General features: G+C 33.0%; 1 protein-coding gene across 1 annotated transcript in view; it reads left to right on the forward strand.

Moving 5' to 3' along the window:
* LOC118753491 (mucin-2-like) overlaps nucleotides 1–15,632 on the forward strand; it is a 35,124-nt gene that overhangs the window by 18,819 nt on the left and 673 nt on the right. The window lies entirely within an intron of this gene.

A 15,632-nucleotide genomic window follows, 5' to 3' on the forward strand; every position in this document is an offset into this window, starting at 1 on the left:
CCTGTACAATAGTGGTCAGATAAAGGTTGCCATTATCAGATGTTAGAATGTTCGCTCCAGTATTATGTAGTTTTCCATCTAGTCATTTGGTCTGGTCTAGAATATGTAACAACTTCGTTATTGGTGAGTTGGCCTTAGCTAAAGTGTATTTAACGCTTCTACAATGATTGGGTCATTTTGACCCAAGATTTTATATGCTTTTTAAAGTAATTGTAACGTCTCAAATAAAGTGTTTAATTTGGGAAATCTCCGGATTCAAAACCAAATGAGATACCAGTAAAAAGAGAAACCACCACTCAAGACAGGTAACTAATATTCTTGAAAACCAAATTTTAAAAATCAAAATCCAATTGTTTCAGAAAAAAGACAGGGACGTTCCTTTTGTCCTTCAACACTCATTTCAAGAAAATATTGAGAGGCATGTGTTAGCTGCAACCTAAAACTATCAAGCTTTAAAAGAAATATTTTCACTAAACTTTTAAAACTTAATGCTCATGTAATTTTTAGAGCCCAAAAATCCAATGACACGTATGTATGTATATGGAGCATTATCACTTGGGATCTGCAAGACCGATTCGCCTAATTCTTTTGTCTTTAATTTTCTTATTTCTAACGTTGTATTACTTTCAACAAAAACAAATTTTTAAATTTCACTACCACTGCTGTCTACTAAGGCTGATATTTTGAAATTCCCTACCAAAATTAAGCACAAGTTGTAGTGAAATATTTTTCACTGTCACTAGCTATTAGGGTAAATTGTAAATTTAGCGCACCCACTCGGATTTATAATTGTAAATTAATTTTGGTATACAAGAGCGCTATTCCAATTAATTTGTTGAGACATAGTGGTGGTAACCTTCATTTAGCCACTACTGTATATACATATGTATGTATGTATGTGCGAGAAAAATTACCATTGCCCATGGCGGTACGCTCAGAGTAGGTAGTAAGTATATAGTGGCCAGCCCCTTTAATGACTTGCGACGCGTTCATATTTACACACTTCTCTGCGAAATTCGTAACTATCGCCTTGGCCACTTAATGGCTTAATGTTATTGCCATGACAAATCACGTTGTATGCCACATTTAGCAAATCTACATTCATGTTTGTATCAGCTAAATAAGTACATAAGTACTTAGTGACTTATGATGTTTGATATATGTATGTTTGTATACTTCGAAGGTCGGACGTTAGAAATTTATTGGTATAGTTCTTTTCTTTCTTAATTATGCAAATCTGGCATTAAAAAGTCTTCTAAGTACTAGCAGGACTGAATTCGTGCAGCAGACCTCATCCTCTGCATAATGCCATAAAATTATATGCAGATGGTTCCAAACTATAAAGCGAAGAGTCGAAGGAGTCTAGAGCAGCGACGCTCAAAGAGAGCTTTTACTCAATGTGTACCCATATAAAAACTATAGAAATCTTTAAAGAGTACTGCTCGCGGGCGCTGTTTTGTGCGTCACAGGTCCAGAGGCAGTTTTTCAACTCCTCTTTCGCTGCAGTGTACATCAAGTGGAAGTGTTGTGTCTTTTGTATGACAAGATATTTTGAAAGATTTTGCTTATTCTGGCACGAAAGTCTTACAAAAAAAGACCTTCCATGGTGAAAAGCTTTTTTGACAGAAAGCGCTTGAGCAAAGAACATAGAAAACTAAAAACGTGCCTTCAACAACAAGGAACCAGCTGAGTGGTGAACTTCTAGCCGCATTTTGTTGGAACGTATTTTACTACTATGAACCTTCTTAGTTTTCCATATTCTTTCGTTCTACTCCGAGGATCGCAATAGCCGAGTAGAGGTTCGAGTCCTCCGCAGTTGATTTATTTTTTAACTCAATTTTTTTTTTGTTTTGTTTTAAGTTTGATTTCTTGATTCTTTTGAAATGAAAAGTAATTTTAACCGACTTCAAAAAAAGGAGAAGGTTATCAATTGGCCGAAATATTTTTTTTATGTTTGTTGCCGCATAACTTTGGGTCACGTTAATCGATTCCTATAGTATAATTCTTTTTTTAAAGAAAAGATGTTACCTCAAAGCTGGTCCCATACCAGTTTTGTTTAGATCCGATCATTGGATCTTGAAGAAACTAACGATAATCTTAAATTTTTATATGAGAATTGAAGTAGGTTTTGTTTTTGCTTTGCTATGTAAGCAGAGACATTTTCTCCAAAAATGGTCTCTTAGGTGGCGCCAGGGTCGAGATATTTTTAAAAACCGTATTTATGCTCTGATTTGTTTCACATTTGGTATGTTTAGTTGAAACGTAGTAAGACATAGATTAGCAAAAAATTATCATTTGATCATGAAAAAATTAACGGTACTTCAAAATTTTTATACATGGGAGAATTGAAGTCGGTTGTTTTTTTTTTGCTTAAAAATTACTTGTTTGATCTCTTTTGCTAATAAAAGAATATTAAGCTTATAAGTTGGCTAGTCGATGCAAGTCAGTTAGCTGTAGCAAAGAAAGGTTTTTTTTTGAGCGATTTCGATTACTTATTAAAAGTGTAACGGTGCGCCTTTTGCAAAATATTTTTTTTCCCCTGAAGAGAAGTTATTACTGGAAATTAAAAAATTATTTCATGATTTTTAAAAATTACTAAATAAATTTTATATAGCTCTGTAAGTTCAACGTGAAAAGTTGGACTTTGAAATTATTTAATTTTAATATTTAAATAGAAAACAACTAAATATTTAGTTCCGCTGAGTTTCGACTCGAAATTCATAAAACCTTATTTTGTGAAGTGTTGGCTTTAAGGTACAATATATGTACAACTATTTTCACTTTTCAAATACCCCAGAGTAACAATTTTCGAGCTAATTCAATACATATTTTAAAATTTGTCCGCCATATTGGATCCGCCATATTGGCTTTTTGAAACCTACTTTCAGATTAGTAATCAGCCACCATAAAAACTCTGAAATACTACCAAAAAGCACCGAGTAACAAGTTTCGAGCGAATTCAATAATTTTTAATTGTAAAAATTTATGGTCAGATTCATGATCAGCGATTCTAAATACCCCCGAGTAACAAGTTTCGAGTGAATTCAATAAATTTTGAAAAATTTGTCCGCCATATTGGATCCGCCATATTGGATTTTTGAAACCTGACTGAAGATTTGTAATAAGGTGCCCCTTAAACTAATACATACGAAGTGGTGCACAAATCCATCAACGGCAATGCATTAAAATAGTTTTGTCCGGCTAGATTCTCTATTCAGACCACTATGCACTGGTGGCGCGGAAGTCAAAATAAAAAATATGTTCGACATAAAATGCATGTTTTCTTCCCGTTCAAAATTCTTTCAATAACAATATTAACAAAACTTTTTCAATGGTAATTTTAGTAAGGTAACGTCATGTAACGTCACGCCAGATACTTCAGCTGATTAAACAAAAAGCAGAAAATATTTGCACATTTAAAAACTTGGAAAATTAATCTTAAACATTGCAAATGTTACTACAAAATCTTTTTAGAAATAGTATTGCCCAATTGTATTTTTTCTTTACTGAATAAGGCGCCATTTAATTGCTATGCAAATCTAGAAAACCCTTTTTAAAATTTTGACTTTTTAAATTTTTTCAAACAATTTGTCATACAAGTGTCACGTAACGCCAGATTGGATATACCCATATACATACGTACATATGTATCTACATATGTACTTTAGCTCAAATTAGTAACTGCATACATTGACACCTTTTTAGTTGCTAAATATGATATTTAAGAAATTTATTTAGCGAAGAATTACTCAATATGAAACAAAGATAAAATAAGGATATTGACGCCAAAAACGGGGTTAACAATTTGTTGCACTTACATCACATACATACATACATATGTAGATATATTTTTGTATACGTTTTTCGCGCTTGCGTTTTTTTCTTAATATTTTTCGCTTTTCGAATGAAAGTCTAAAATGTTATGTGCGCACAAGTAACGCCCATAAAGAAAGGCTAATTAAAAAAAAAACAAAAAAAAACAATGAGAATGCAAGCAATATTCGTTCGCACAAAAACATACTACGAAATGAGAGTCAGAGTCAAAGTTAGCTGCAACAGTGAATGCCTAGACAACAATAAATTTTTACAACAAATCCATAGAAACATATTAATCTATACATGCTCGCCTACTTTGTACTGTTATAAGCTAAGTATGTATGCAAGTCAATGAGGCTACAACAAAAGCTGTGGATTTTCGCAGAAAAAGCAATAAATATGCAAATTGACAATGACAGCGCGAATGAGAAACTCCAAAATATTTTTTGTAGATTTCACCATTAAAAATTAAAAAAATTAAACCATTTAAAAACAGAACTTCGTACAGTGAGTAAGCATTATGTTATAAATATTATCGTTAAATTTAATTATCAGTTGCCCTGCTTTTAATTTTATTTTGCACAATCTTCCGCGCAGGTGGGCAGGTCAGTACACAGTCTGTGCAGTTATGTAATTTTGTGTCGAGAGTGTAGCGTAGCCAGCTGCCGATTACGCTGCCCACTGTCATATGCTGTCCATTCGGCCAACGCACAGATACGCACAATAGATAGATATGAAGCAATTAAATGTAAAAAAAAGTTTAATTTAATAAGTTTACTTGAATTTATCGCTCAGTGCTGATCTTAATTACGTGCGCCGACTGCGTTGAGGCGGATTATATTAGTCAAAATATGCGTGTATTACACACATACTTACATACATACATGCAATATTATTTAATCGCGTCTAGCCAAGTACGTATATACATATGTACATACTACATAATTCATGCTCAATAGTTGTACTTATTATGTTATAGCGTCTTAAGTGATTAACGTCCACTTGACCAATCGCCTCAGACAACAAAAATGTGACCTAACACAAAACTTTTACTTTTATTCGTTTTGTGACAACGTCTGTATTCACAACTTTTTTTATTTATTTTCTTTTACTTGACACTCGAAGTTCAACATCGAAGTTTAGCTGCTTAAACATAAAGCAAAACCAAGAATAACAAAATACAATTGAAATAAAAATACCCCCGTACAATTAATTACATGTTGACGCTCGCCAGCAGTGTGTAATACAACATTAAATACAAATGAGTGGAAAATTAAATTTAGCAACAAATGAAATAAACGACACCGCCTGGCTTGTGGCTTAGTGTTGAACACTGGATATTTTTCTTTAAAACGGGTTTTATAACACTGCACGACATTTTCAGTTTTTTTTTTCTGCGGAATTGATGAAACCAAGTGTTTTTGAGTGTATGGATTTTATATATGGGAGGTTCCATGGGAAACTGAACCTGAGTGCAAAAATAAATTTCTTTATAAAATTAACAAACGTGTGGATAACACTTTTGTAAAAAACTTGAATCAACCAAAAAATAAAAGCTTTAAATGCATTTTTATTACCTTTTCTTATGTTTTAAAATCAAGTTCTAAGTAAATTTTTTGAGTGAGTTTAAAGTAGGAAGCGCGGACTCGTCCATTACCTATATATCCTTGTGGTCAGCTGATTAAGTTAAGTGACATTTTGATCAGTTTTGTTTTTTCTTTTGTTTATTTAATTTTTATAGTTTTTTTTTTTATAAAAGTCTAGCACATTACATAACCAGAACCACATAAATCGACATTTTAAACTTCGTACAAAAATTATAAAAATTCAACAAACTTTAACAATTACACCCAAATATTTTAAACTTTTTGTTCGGAAATTTTACAAAAACTCTAGGTACGCGGTTTTATAGCCCATTAAATTTAAGCGAAAATTTCAAGACGCTAGGAAGTCGCGTTGATTTTCAATAATTTCTTCTATATAAAAGCCATTTTCCTAAGATAAAAAGTGAGTGAATTGAACCCATACTTGGCCTCTTATATTCTTTAATTACTTATCTTTAATATGGGCCATTCCTACGTGTCCCACCCGTGACAGAGGAATTTCTGATTTTTTTATTTATAATAAAGCCATCATTTTTGTTGTAGTTTTAGCTTTGTTTGTATTCATGGTTCTTTGTTTTATCATCGAAGTTCACACAGAAACGTGAAATAAATTCACAGAGTTTTCGTAAAATATATCTGCATCAAAAAGTAGGTTCTTTTTTTGTCCCACCCGTTGTAATAACTCAATAGTCAATTAGGTGTAGCATTATCAAAATGTAGAATTGTTATGTTCTTTATACTTAAATTTAAACAAGAAAGAACATTTTTTCTGTACAATTGCCCCACCCGTGACGGTGGAATCGCCCTATAGCAAAAACTAAAAAAAAATTTTATACTAAACCTTTTTTTCAATTTCAAAAATCTCACCTCAGATTTTCAATCATCGAATTCGAAAACTTCCCTTTTATATAAGTCTTTGCTGGAAAAGAAAAAAATATAAAATTTGATAGCCATATTGCAGCCGCCATTTTGAATTTAAAATATCTGCTATCAGGTTCGAAATCAGCGCCCTCGAAAACTCCCCATTTATATGAGTTTATGCTGAAAAGGAAAAAACTATAAAATTTGGCAGCCATCTTGGATCCGCCATTTTAAATTCCAAAAATCTTACATTAGATTGGATATCAGCGAACTGGAAAACCGCGTTTATGTATAAGTTTTTGGTGAAAGGGAAAGAAGTATAAAATTTTGTCGCCATATTAGATTCGCTATTTTGAATTTCGAAAATCAGACATTATACTCGAAATCAGCGACCTCAAAAACCCCCAAACACTAAGTTTCAAATCAATTTGGTTACTTCTCTGTTAGAAAAGCACTGGTTTTGTTGAATGTCTTAGTCCTGGCGGGTGATAGTACACACATCTAACCATTCGCATGCGACTTGATACTAAGGATCTTCTAGCCGAATAGGATTTTTAAGACTCATAGGCAAATTCAAGTAAACAATTAGATAAGCGTCACTTCGGGGCTCACTATGCGCAGCAGTGGCTCATTTCGACAGTGACTTTGGCAAATCAACAACCTCAAAACTATCAACAAAAATTACTACATAGTGTAATAACAACAACACTACCATCCTCATAAAAACGGTATGCACTGATAAGCGTCACTTTAATGCCTCCAACTGGGCAGTAAAAACGTGCACGCTGCCTTGGGCGATTGCGGCGCGGCAACGCATGCGTACAACCTTTTCAACAACAGCTATCTACTTCGCTGCTAAATACTTATGCTTGGATTTGTGGCAAGAAACGACTAAGATAGGGCAGCAAACGCGGTGGCCAAAAGTTGAGCAGCTGCCACGCGGCAACAACACCTCGTGTGAAAAGCGCATAATTCTTGGATGCGCCAACGAATTTTCACTTTTTCTGCGCTACAATTTTCAAAGTCGAATTTGCCATTGTAAGCATGAAAATGCAGAGCAGTGTGTGACAGTTTTTTTCGTACATTGCTGTCTTCTTTTTTCCTACTGTCCGCACTGCCCACTACTGGTTCGCTTGCTTGTACTTGTATGAGTGTAGATATTTAAATCGGTGACTAGGCGGCGGCATCCAGTGGCGCCCGGTAATTACTGTCATGCCAAACAGCGCAAAGTTGGACCAAAAAAATATACACCCAGAGAGCAGACAAGGAGTTATAAAAAGAAATACTTACACTCACATAAACTATAACAACAATTGAAACTATATAAACAATTGAAATGTTAGTGGGTGAGGGCGAGCGCAGCTATTGTTTTGCCAACATGGAAATAACAGAAACTACTGCAAAACAACGAAGGCGACAACAGCAAAGAAAAAAACAATATTTACTCCAGCTGCTATAATATATGCAAGACCAAAAACAAGAACAACAATCGCCAAGTGAACACCAATTAAAGCAGCAACACTCATTCCAAACAAACAACATCTCGGCTATGATCAAAACAACAACAACAACAACAACAACAGCAGCAATATGAACCGCAATGTGATTAGGTTACCAATGTTGGGATAATTTCTCGCCATGCCACCCAAAAAAATAAAAATAATAACACCCACACACATTTACATATAGTCACAGCTGCTCGTGCAACAAAGTGTGGGAAGAGTGTCAATCGCGCGCGAACAACGACGATCAACTGGTTGCAGAGTCAGAGATGTTGGTTAGCTTGCTGATGGTAGCGATGGCAGCGGAGTGGTGCAGTTGGCATGCTGGAGTGACTACTCCACCGCAGGCTATAAGTATTTGCCGGCATATTAAGCGCTGCTCTTTGTGCCTCATTGTCATTTAACAAGCAGACAAACAAAATGTGGCAAATAAAAAAGTATAACCATAAAAGCAAACAAGAAAATTATTTGGAAGATGTGAACGAAGGAAAAAAGTGAAGGAAAAAAGTGAAACATTTTAAATGTGTTTGCTGACTTTAGTTCGCAACCGTGCGAGATTTAGAGTTAATCGCTGTCATGGACGGACAGTAGCACCTCCATGGATGAAACTGGTAAATAAGCTAAGTACTTCCATTCATACATACATATGTATGTATTCATACACAGTGACTCAAACAAATGGCCACGTGTTGATTTTCTCCAAATATTCGTAATGTTTTTCGAGCTAAATTTTTTTTGTTATTTTTATATAAAAATATCGTCTAAGCTTTAACCAAAACGGTGTAAATCACAGTTTTAAACTTTATACAAAATTAAAAAAATTCAACAAATTTTCATCAAAATTTCAACTTTTTATTCTGAATTTTTAGAAAATTTTTGCGTATGCAGCAAGTTTCAAATTGCTAAAAAATCGCATTGATTTTTGAGAAGTGTTTTTTTTTTGGAGTCGGATTTTTGCACGTTTTTCATATAAGTATGAATTTCTTATGAAGTAATACGAGGGAGACCGCCAGCAACAAAATTTCAAAATATCAACGCAAGTTTTTGTAAATTGCGCTTGTTATATTAAAAAACCCGAAAAAGTAGCCTCCAAAAAAAAAATTCTCAAAAGTCAACGCGATTTTTTACCCGTTTGAAGCTTGCACTTCATTAGACTAAAATTGTATGGGCTCTAAAACTGCATACCCAAAAATTTTCTAAAAATTCAGAAAAAAAGAAATTTTTATGAAAATTTTTTGAATTTTCCTAAATTTTGTATAAAGTTTGAAGCTGTGGTTTACACGGTTTTGGTTAAAGCTTAGACGATATTTTTTTATAAAAATAACAAAAAAAAATTTAGCTGGAAAAATATTACGAATATTAAAAAAAAAACCCTGGTCATTGGTTTGAGTCACTGTACATACATATCTGCAATTACTGAAAGCTAAGAAATACACCGTGGACAATATAATTGAATATGTCCAGAAGAGAAAATCTCCACATATTTCTGATCTGGTTCGCTTCTACGCTTAGAAAAAAGTTAGCCAAATACATATATTTCTCTCAACACATGATTTCGTATGTATAATCAAATCGTGTGTTGAGAAAAACTTATTTAGTTGACGTAACTAAACTCTTTTTTCAGTGTAGTGCATTTAGTGTCATAGGAAATGGAAAATTTCCGAGGATTCTCGTAGCGAATACAGAAGCCTTCTTTTTTAGCTCTTGTACCTCGTACTTCGAAGTAAAGTCAAATGTACTTCTTTGCAATATTTTGTACTTCAGGTCCGGTACTACTCCGATCTTCTTCGAGACCGTCTTTCAAGGGGTCAACATGCTTATTGCCAGGAAAGGTCGGTGGTTACCGCCCTGCATACATTGGTAAAGTGGTTAAAGGAAGCCTTCACGCATAAAGATTATGCAGTAGGGGCCTTCCACGATGTCGAGGGGTCCTTCAACAATATCCCTCCAGAGACAATAATCTAGTCTAATCATAATCTGGGTGTTGAAACCAATCTAATAAAGATTTTCTATAGCTTACTTCATGACAGAACTGTCGCGGCGGAGCGGGGAAGCGTCTAATTTCAGCGCAGAGTCAATATGGGCACTCCGCACGGTGGTGTTCTCTCGCTCCTGCTCTGGGTTGAGGTTGCAAACGACCTTCTAGATGATGTGGAACTTTTGGTTAAGGAACGATTTCTAGACACCCTTTTTGATCTGGCTCAAGGTTACCTGAACCAGGTAACTAGGTGGACGATCAACGGCGGCCTCGTTGAAAATCCCATTGCGCAGAAACTAAACTGTGACAACAATTATTTTAAGAAAATGTGCATTTTTTTAGATAAATATGTTATGTGTTTTGTATTTTATGTACACTTAAAAAGGCAAGATGGAGCTTATTTAAAAAAAAAAATGATTAACTTAATTATAAAGTAGATCGTCGGCTTCTGTAATCGGCCAAATTTTAGATCAAAACCGAACGTTTGGTTCGGCTTCGGATTTGGCGGAAAAAATCGACCATCGGTCGAACTCTAATGACAACTTACTTATAGCATAAATGTACTTAGAGTGGTCCAAAAAAACTTTTTCCAAGATAGGGTTTGCTCATGATGCTCATATTTTGCTCTAGAAGTGTTGTGTGCATATATTAATCAAACAATTGGTTAAGCAACTTAAGAACATTTCAAATTTAAATTATCTAAAAAAAATATCACAAGCTTCAGTTGTCATGGCAACAGTATCTTTTTTACAAAAATCACCATTATTTTTGCCAGTTTCACAGCGATCCCGTAGCACATTTTTTTTTTTTTTTAATAACCTTTGCTAATGTGTGTTTTGCACATACAAATTCTTTTAAATGTGCGGGAATACTTTTGAACAATTTATTCACTTATGTATGTAAAAAATAAATAAATAAAACATAATTCCGTATCCTCTAAGGTTAAACGTCAAAATGGACATTTTTAAATTCGATGCAAAACACTATACAAAAATTAGCCGCCTATAACCGCGCTCTTGAAGGAAAAAACTAAAGCAAATCACATTTATAAATGTATTTGCAAATTTTCGCGGTTTCCACCAGACGTTCATTCACTTTTCGTTTAGCGGCTTACAGGCACAAGTTTTCTTTTATCGATGTGCATACATATGTACATGGGCATGTATGTATGTATGTAACTAAGATCGTACCAGATTTTAAAGCATGATATATCGATTTACTTGTTTTCAGGAGAACATTTTCTTTGTTAAAAATGCATTGCCGTCAAGTACACCGTCCTAGTACTTGCCCGCCAGACCTCAGTTCTTATCACCCTAACGTCAGTAAATTAAAGCTCTATAAAAATCATTGAACTTTTGCTTAGGACGTATTTCAATCTGAAAAGCAATTTGTATTTTTTTTTGGGCCGAACGCAGGGGTCGCCTTTTTATATTCTTCTTAATATTTTCGGCATTTACAGTCTGATTTTAAAATATGATATACCCATGTCCTTGTCTCGAGAAGAGATTGTTTCAGATATCAGTTAATAACGGCCTAACGCACCACCTTAATGTCATTAGATAATTTAAAGCTCTCCGAAAATCCATAATATTTTGATTAGTGCAGTAGAATTATTTAAAAAAAATTTGTTGCTGTTACCAAAAAATTTAAAATGGCGAACCCTAGTATCGGCACAAAAATCGGAATTGCCTTACAAAAATACTTTAGAATCAGAGGTGTACGGCGAACTTTGTTTGCTTATATGGTGGTATGGTCTAATGTAAATATATGTATATGTTAAATAAATTGGTAATACAATTACAACGATTTGTATAAAATTATGTACATATTATATAAATAGAGATGCATATATAGACACATTATGTATATATAAATACTCGCACTACAAACATACACACATACTTAAGTATGCACTCAATCACATTGTATAGGTTCGCTAATCGCTCTTCATCAGTAAGGCCTAAGGTAAGGTTTTAATCTAGCAGATCGATGTCAAATGATCAAAAGCTGTACAGCAGTAAATATTTTCCAACTACAATCATAATTATATATCTATACATACATACATATATAGATTTACTAATGCATACATAGACTAATGCCTATGAGGCATTCCAAGCTATTTCAATGAAAATTGTGATTTTTTTTTTAGATTTTGATATAAACTGAGTATAATGTAGAAATACCTCTAAGATATGGCAAAACGCGAGGAATGTAAAAAAAATAAAAATTGCAAAAGTTATACAACAACGAAAATATTAGGTGTCCCGCCGTAAGCCATTGTTTTTCACATCATATCTCGATAAATATTTGTTGTATCAAAAAAATCAATTAGTACTTTTTTATTGACAAAGAGTCAGAGATTTATAAAAGATTTTTAATTTTTTTAAGTCCACTTTTCCATACGTTTGTTAATGAACAATTTAGAAAGTTGCTAAAAAAAACATGTTTGCAGGTTTTTAAAAATCTGCAAAAAATATATGTGATAGAGTGAATATCAATGATTTAACTGACACATTTTTAAAGGGTGTCTCGATATAGGGCCTGAGATATTAATTGTTTAGTAAAGCAGTGACTGATAAAAAAAATTAAAAAATAAAAATTGTAAATTCAAATTACATCAAAATACGCCAAGTGGGCCACTTAAAAAAAGTTTCTTTCGGATAACCAAGATAGTTACGTACTTTGGTAGAGGTCCAGGTAATATTTGTTTCCCTATACTTTATCTTGCTATAATCCTCTTACTTTGCAAAAAATCGCGAATTTGATATTAAAATAATCATTTATTTGATCGGTCATATCTCCTGAACGGGCAGAGATAACTTAACCATTTTGGTTTAAATTAAGCGGAAAACTATATCGTTTTAGCAAAAATTATTAAATTTGTGGTAAAAAACTACTTCTCGAAAATTTAAAATTTTTTCGCAAAATGTCGTACAGAAAGGAAAAGTTCAATATTTCGTACGTAAATCTTTAACATACTAATTTAAAAAATTAAAAATGAGTAACCACTTATACTAAAGAAATAACAAGTGATTTTCCGGCGCCATCTAACAAATTTTATATTTATTTTACAATATTTCGAATTTCAAATTCATCGTCCAGGGAATGAATTTTACATTTGAGATTATGAGTATCAGAAACAGGTATAAAAAAATGAAGTCGACGAGTTCCAATAATGGATGAGGAATTTTCAAATCGAACTTTCAAAGCTTGCTCTTCCAGTGTATGTTCTTCGTTTGTACAAAAAACGGTTCGAATGGATTTAATTGATTCTATAGCGAATTCGTATAACAACATAAAACAAATATTACCTGGACCTCTACCAAAGTACGAACCTATCTTGGTTATCCGAAAGAAAAGGTTTTTAAGTGGCCCACTTGACGTATTTTGATGTAATTTGAATTTAAATTTTTTATTTTTTAATTTTTTTTATCAGCCCCTGCTTTACTAAACAATTAATATCTCAGGCACTATATCGAGACACCCTTTAAAAATTTGTCAGTTAAATCTTTGATATTCACTCTATCACATATATTTTGTGCAGATTTTTAAAAACCTGCAAATATGTTTTTTTTAGCAACTTTCTAAATTGTTCATTAACAAACGTATAGAAAAGTGGACTTTAAAAAAAATTAAAAATCTTTTTTAAATCTCTGACTCTTTGTCAATAAAAAAGTACTAATTGATATTTTTGATAAAACCAATATTTATCGAGTTATGATGTGAAAAACAATGGCTTACGGCGAGACTCCTAATTTTTTTGTTGTTGTATAACTTTTGAAAAAAAAATGTTGTTGTTTTTGTTTGCGTTTACAAACACTTTACGACCTCCTCTGCAATATATCCGAAAATCGAGCAAAAGTAGTTTTTCACCAATTGAAATAGTGTGGAATGCCTCCTATGTGTTTTCGTATTTACTTACTTGCATAGTGGGTAGTCAATCCCTGCAGGAAAATCACAACTTGTCAAAACTTCAGCCAATGTAGTCGAGTCGTTAGAGGTGCGTACATCCACTCGCTAAAATCAGGGTTCGAGCAACATCTTAAAGTTTTTTTATAGCATATGCTTTTTTACATATACTTTATAGGGTGGTCCTTAACATTATGTTCTACTTAAAAAATCACGAAGATTTCAAGATTTAAAAAATTTAGGGATCGCTACCTGTGTTTAAAAAATTTAGTTTATTTAATATTCGAAAAAAATTTGACTGGTGCATTTGTACAGATTTGTATATTTTCGCAGTCACAGAGTGCTATTGTCTAGAAATTTTTACTGAGAATGAGTTCAGCTCAATAAAAAATTTCCCAACGACAGCGCACTGTAACTGTAAAAATATACAAATTTGTACAAATACACAAATCACGTGATGCCGCCTTCGGGTTTCGAGTCAAAATTTTTGAAATTTTTGATTTTCATGGATGTCTTTATTTTGTACCTAGAACAAAATTAAGGGGTACACCCTTACAATACTTAGATGCTTATATTTAAGGACCACCCTTATACCTACCAATTGTATTTCATAAAGCAATTAAAGCATGTATTCCGAAATTCATTGCTTAGTGTTCAGAAAACTTAAAGACATCTAAAAACTAAATATAGTTATTCAGAGGAAACTTTAAGGCTCCCTCAAGTACAGTTAAGGTTTACATTGATAAAGTAATACCAAAAAAAAATTCTTAATATGTGGGCGGCTTTGATTTCAAAAATATGTATTTTATAAATAAAATATGCTCAAAACAAGATACATTGAACAGTTAGTATCAGTAGAGCAGCTGATTTGATTTATTTTCAAATTATTTGGTCTCGAAAATGTCAAATATTTTTAATTTTTTCTCACAAAAATTCTGAATTGTTAAAATCCATTTGCATGTGAAACCTTTTTCCATACAAAACAAGCGATTGAATAGCAGCTTTTGGAACGTTCGCCCAACTCAGCAGCACAACCGCTGATTACTGGCCCTTGTAAAGAATGGATCAATGCTTCGAGAAGCAAACAAATTTACTAGGAAAGAAAGTTGCATCAATTTTTATTTTTTCCAATTTCAATTTTTTATTTTTTATAATTTTTTGTATTTCACATGGCACGCTTTGATTTAGAAGAAAAAATTCAGAACAGTTTTTGACACTTTCGATACCAGAAGCAACAACAAAATCCACGCAAATGTTGTTTTTGCTCTACTGATACTACCTGTTTAATGTGCCTTGGCTCAAAAGATCAGATTTTTTGCTGCAGGGATGCATGTGCTACATGCAAATATACAAATATACAAATGTACATATGCACGGATTTTTTATTTACATATGTATCTACATATGTAACGACTACATGAAAAATTTGCGTTTAATTACTGCACTTTTCCGCATACCGTTTTTTACTGCCTGCTATTGCATTCATCATCGTTTGATTGGGACTGCATCTTGTGTAATCCAATGTACATATGTGGGCTAATTTGCAAAAAAATATATGTTTGTTTGTAAAAAAATGTGTTAAAAATTACTACATAGTTTAATGCTGAGCTATTAGTTCAATTTTTTCTTTCGACATTGACCGATTTTTCTTTGGGTCGGTAGCTTTTCTAGAACTAATTTCTATGGAACAACTGTTACAAACATTCGAAGTAAACCCTTGTTCGCACTGTCATCTCATTAGTACTAATATGGCGAAGCAATTAGTTCTAGCATATTATAGTAGTAATATCGTACATAAATGTTAGCTGTGAACATAAGGCTTATGACTATTTTGGTCTTTTTTATTTTCAAATAGCATGTGATGCAAGTCCGTCAAGGAAAATTTGTTAGAAAAAAGGCAAACAACATATTTTTTGTTTAAAATAAGTCAAGAAAGCCCATGGTTTATTATAGATGTAT

This window comes from Rhagoletis pomonella, unplaced genomic scaffold (assembly GCF_013731165.1).
Source record: "Rhagoletis pomonella isolate Grant_MI unplaced genomic scaffold, Rhpom_1.0 Rhpom_scaffold_00002, whole genome shotgun sequence".
Classification (NCBI taxonomy): domain Eukaryota; kingdom Metazoa; phylum Arthropoda; class Insecta; order Diptera; family Tephritidae; genus Rhagoletis; species Rhagoletis pomonella.